The sequence below is a fragment of the Musca autumnalis genome, unplaced genomic scaffold (genome assembly GCF_047663935.1).
Source record: "Musca autumnalis isolate F117 unplaced genomic scaffold, ASM4766393v1 scaffold_1, whole genome shotgun sequence".
Classification (NCBI taxonomy): domain Eukaryota; kingdom Metazoa; phylum Arthropoda; class Insecta; order Diptera; family Muscidae; genus Musca; species Musca autumnalis.
Genome location: NW_027411644.1, coordinates 264,421,677 through 264,427,676, shown reverse-complemented (window position 1 = coordinate 264,427,676; position 6,000 = coordinate 264,421,677).

Here is a 6,000-nt window from a genome sequence, read left to right as displayed (position 1 = left end):
AAAGAGTTTATTTTTATTTTCTTTTGTTCTCATCTGTGTGGAGGAATGAATGGATGGGTGGATTATTGCCATTCCTTATAATTGCTTGTAGAATATAATATGTAATGACTTGTTAAACAGGTTACAAATGCATTCTATACAATACTAAACAGTGGTATGCAGCGCAAACTTTTCTGGAACAAAATCGAGTTTAATATACCATATGTAGACATATATATACACATATGTAACATTATATAGGATCATCAAACCCACAAGACTGTTAAAAATTCAAGTTGTCATTGGACAGGATCTCCTTGCGCACGCGTTGTTTATGTAAGTCTTGTATAACATTAAATTTTAATATTTTCCTATACGACGGCTTTTTCCGAAGGTGATCCTTGAAATCAACATTCATTCGATTATAATACTCAACGTCAAAACTTTTAGATAAAACCTCACCCATTGAAATGAAAACTAAATAAAAATGTACGTGAAAATCGACTGGGGGAACTTTGTATACCCTTACCCAAGAGAATTTACCCGGAGTCGGAGTCGAGCTATTTTCTCGACTCAGACTCCGTCTCCAGCACAATTGCTCGACTCCGACTCGTAGACTCCAACTCCGAAACCATGGTCGTAACTACGCCCACAACATACACAACATTTTGCCAACAATTTAAAAACGAAAGAGTGGTGCGATGTAGCCAATATTCCGACATAGTCCCAGTCTGCAAGAAATAATACGATATACAACGTTTGGACCAAATCGGTTTCGTGAGTTATCTGACGTACTACCTTGCTTAGTTGGGGCCGACAGGCTGTTTTGGAGCTTTTGGGTCATTATCTTAGAAAGTATGAACTTGCGCCGTCTTAACAGGGCCCGCCAGAGGAACTTGTTGGAAAAGGTTTCAAAACGATCCGTGGTGAGCTGTTAAACTACTTTTTTCCAAATTTTATGTGGGAGTTTTACGAAAGAGTAGACCGTTCTCAAACCTGATCTATGCCTGGAAGTAATATTACCATATGCAATTTTATTACCAATTCGGTTACTCCCTTCAAGAGTTATTGTACACATCATTTAAGCGAATTTTTTTGAACTTTTGAGAAGGAGGTACCGGAAGCAGTGGACCGAACATAAACTAAATTTGGAAAAATACTACGATACCCATAATTTGAATCAAATCGGTTGGTCCGTTCGAGAGTTATCAGACCGACAGAAGGACGGACATGGCTCCAAAAATCTCAAAAATTATTTCCTTTTGCACTAATGAATAAACTTTGGCCTACTAATATAACTAAAGCTGAGTTCCAGACCCTACAAGAATCTACTATTTTTTACTACTATAACATTTTTTCCTTTATGTTATCGGAAAAAATAGTAAAAATTAGTAGATTCTTGCAGTTCTGGAACAGACCATAAAATAACGTTTATTCCATTCAAATACCGAAAAAGGTCATGTACAAAACACTTTGAAAAACATTTTTTTTATTTTCTTTTTTTGTGTTTTGTTAAAAATTTATGTCTTTGAAAAACGTGTTTACGACATTTTTATGATTCTCAAATGTCAGTTTGGTTATCTCATGTGGCTCTAAACTTTATTTTCAATTATACATCTGCTTACGTTGGATCCAAAAAATTTACCATAATTCTGGTAAATTCAAATTTTAAAATCATATTGTGAGTAAGGTTTTTTTACCGAAGCACCTATAATTATGGCCATTTTAATGTATTTTTTACAAGAAATCTAGCAAATTTTTTTAGAACATTTTGCTTTCATCTGATAGATCACAGCTTGAGATACTATCGAATTTTGTTTTTCTTTTTTTTTTTTTTTGAAAGATATTGCACAGTATAAATGTCCGCCTACGAAACACTGTTTTTAATAAAACAGTTTGCGGTGCCCGAAAACGCTCGAAAACGAATAAACCTATCATATCTTATTCTGTTTTTGTGGGATCATTAACAACCTAATAATCTTGTACTTAAGCGAAAAGGAATTAAACAAGTAAAAAAGTATCAGTCGGCTTTGCCGACAGAGATATACCCTCAGCCTGTGTATATTGAAACAATTTTTTCCCAAAATACGTATGTATTTAGGGGGTTTTAACAATTTAGGGCGTTTGAACCGACAAAAATGTTGATACGGATTAAATATCAAAAGTTTTGCGTAGGAGATACTAAAAGGAATGGATCGACATTGACCGTTATGGAAGTGGATCTCCAGCCACAACATATGGTGCCATAGGGGGTTTTTACACTCTTCGGGCTGTTTGCTCAAGAAGTATGGACTCGCCCCTAAAAAAACTTTTACCATCGTAATTGAGGCAGCGAATGAAAGTTGCTTCAACAAAAATCAAAGTGATTCGATATTAGGTCTTAAAGTGAACTTATCCGAAATTTTGTGTGGGAGGTACCGGATGGAGTGGACAAATATAGTCCATATTTTAACCTGATCTATATCTGGTAGATATATTAGGATGTGTAAAGTATAGACCAATTCGGCCACTCCCTTCAAGAGTTACCGTACGAACAATTTTTCCGAACATTTTTGAACTTTTTGTGGGAGAGGTACCCGAAGGAGTGGATCGATATGGCTTATCTTCAAACTTAAACTATGTTTGGACAAAATATTACTAAGGCCATATTTTGGACCGAATCGGCAGATCCGTACGAGAGTTATTTTGCGCTCCAACCACCTCACACGGTGTCATAGGGTTTTTTTGCAACTTTCATGCTATTTTCTCAGAAAGTATGGACTTGCCCCTGATGAAACTTGTTCTGTCGTATGGAGGGCAGTGAATACAAGCTGCTAAAACAAAAATCAAAGCAATTCGAGAGATGGCCCTAAACTGAACTTTTCCGAAATTTTGTGTGGGAGGTACCCGAAGGAGTGGACCTATTGAGACCATATTGAAACTTCATATTACTCTGGTAGAAAGTTTACGCTATACAAAGTATGGTCCAAATCGGTCACTCCCTTCAAGAGTTAACGTGCGCACAAACTTTCCGAACATTTTCGAACTTTTGTGGGGGAGGTACCGGAAGGAGTGGACCGATATAGCTCATCTTCGAACTTAAACTAAGTTTGGGCAAAATGTTACGAAAGCCAAAATTTGAACCGAATCGGTTCATCCGTTCGCGAGTTATCGTGCGCTCCAGCCAGCAGGACAGACAGACAGACGGACGGACATGGCTAGATCGACTCCAAATTGTCTGAAACACATTTGGTCCAAACATACTTGGGGTCTAAAACCATTATTTCGATGAGGCACATTTTCATCGTATCAAAGTGTATATACCCTCCTTAGCCTAAAGGCTGAGGGTATAAAAATATACATTTTTAAAAAAAACTAGCTGACCCGGTCCGCGTTGCTGGCCCGTTGTTTGGGTTCTCCGTGTAAACTTTAGTTATTTATCCAGTATTGATACACCCATAATTAGGCATCCCTCTAGAAACTTCATAATATAAATCAATGTTTTGACATAAATTCCATGTAATGGTATCCCCCAAATTTAAGATATAAAATCTCTTTTATTATACCCTTCACCATAAATCGACAGTTTAAAGCACTTTGTGACCCACATATAATGGTCGGTGCACGTCAATTGACATTGCTATATATTGGATTGTTGGTCTCGGTTGGGGTCGTAATTATTACTGCAAAGAATTGTTGGTATAGGTCCACGTTTTGATATAGCTCCCATAGAACGGTACCGGCTGATTTTCGCTATTTTTGAGGATTTAACATCATTATCACACCGAAATGGCTGAAATCTGGTTTTAATATATTTTAAAGAGGAGAGCATAAATATTAGTATCGACCGAAAGACACGCCTTTTTATTTGCGCTCGGTATGTAACAGTAATAGGTTCACGTTTTGATATAGCTCCCATAAAACAGTACCTCCCGATTTTCGATAGTTCAGAGATATAGCCACTGTTCAGTATACGTCCTCGTTTTGATATAGCTCCCATAGAACGGTGGCGCCTGATTTTCGCTATTTTTGGTGGATTTAACCTCATTCAGGCCGATCGAACGTAACGCTTTTTTTCTTCGCGCTCTATATGCAATAGTGGTAAAATACCCCTCAGCGAAATGTATGTTCCTTCCGGATATGTATGGCAACATTTATATAATTCATAAAAAAATTACTTCTATAAATTGTAGTTGTTATTATCGAGATTTTGCTGTATTTAAAAAATGTATCTTTACCTAGCTATTCCAAGGACTGAAATCAATGCTCATGAAGTTTCACTTCCCACATTTTGAGATTTTATCCGTAATTATAATATTTTCAAAAATCTAACACGATCGCGGTATTCTGATTCCAATGATGATATTGTATTGTATACCAATAACTTTGTCTGATTTCCAATGGATCTTTCTGGAATTTCGATCTTGTGACATCTCAAGTTATCCGGATTTTACTGTTTTCCAAAATGTGGAGTTGATCGCGCTGTCCCACTTATTGTTTAGTGTTCAGCGTTTATAGCGTTTTTTAGGCATGCTTACAAAATTATGTATATTATCTGAAATAATAAATGTTTGCAAATTTTTTTGATGACCGCGATATTTCACTTTTCGCGATATTTCACTTCCGCGAAGACCATTCAGGGTCAAGACAGTAATTACAGTAGTATTGCAAACAATCTGTAAACAATACGTTCAAAAATATAATGGACTTCAGATTTAAAAAAAAAAAAATTTTTGAAGGAGAACCTCCGGTCACTACACTTAGCCGTATTAAAATAGCTCACGATCGCGCTATCCCACTTGTTCAAGCTAGTGTTTATATCATTTTTGTGTCACGCTTACTAAAATTATGTATATTAATTGAAATAATACATTTTTCAAAACTTTGTGATGACCGCGATCATTCAGGGAAAACAATCAATCAGGGAAAACAATCTGTACGTTCAAAAATATCAAAGATTTCAGATTTTCTTAAAAACATTGTATAAAAACAGCTTACGACAGTTCTAATTAATTGAAATAATACATTTTTGAAAATTTTGGGATGACCGCGATTTTCACTTCCGCGACGACCATTCAGGGTCAAGACTGTAATTACCATAGCATTGCAAACAATTTGTAAACAATATATTAAAACGTATCTTGAATTTCGCGGTTTTCTTAAAAAAATTGTGGGGATGACCACCGGTCACTACACTTAGCGGGATAAAAAAATAGATTACGACCTATTTTCAGACCTAAAAACTCCACATACAAAATTTCATAAGATTTCCCAATCGATTTTTCGGAATTTCAATATAGTGACATCTCAAGTCATCGGGATTTTACTGTATTCCAAAATATGGCGTTGACCGCGTTATCCCACATATTGAAGCCAGTGTTTTAGCGGTTTTGTAATCACGCTTACTAAAATTAGGTATATTATCTGAAATAATACATTTTTGAATAATTTGGGATGACCGCGATATTTCACTTCCGCTACGACCATTCAAAAAAATATATAGCCTATTTTCATCCCCGGTGTTCCCAGTACATTATCTGAAATTTTCAAGAAAATCTATTCAGCCGTTTTTGAGTCTATTCGGAACATACAAACATACAAACATACAAACAAACAAACATACTAACATACACACATTGCCTTTTATATATTAGATTGTGTACTGTCAAAATCCAATTTCGATTTTAACTAAAAAATATATAGTTTTTTCGCCACACACAGAAAAAAGGCCTCTCTCACATATGTCCCTAACATATTTTGCAGCAAACATATATTTGTTTGCAAGCAGTTCCAAACATAACATATGTTTGGGTCCTGCAAACAAATATATGTTTGGGTGCAAACAAATTATATGTTTGGGTGCAAACAAATACAAATATGAAAAATATATTGATGTAATTACCAATATTAAATGCGATTTCTTCCTTGTCCAATAAAATATTTCCATTCACCTTTTTGATTCAATTATAAAATGTATTGGACATTTAATTTACTGAAAATCACAATTTCTTTACGAAAAGACAAAACACTGATTTATTCACT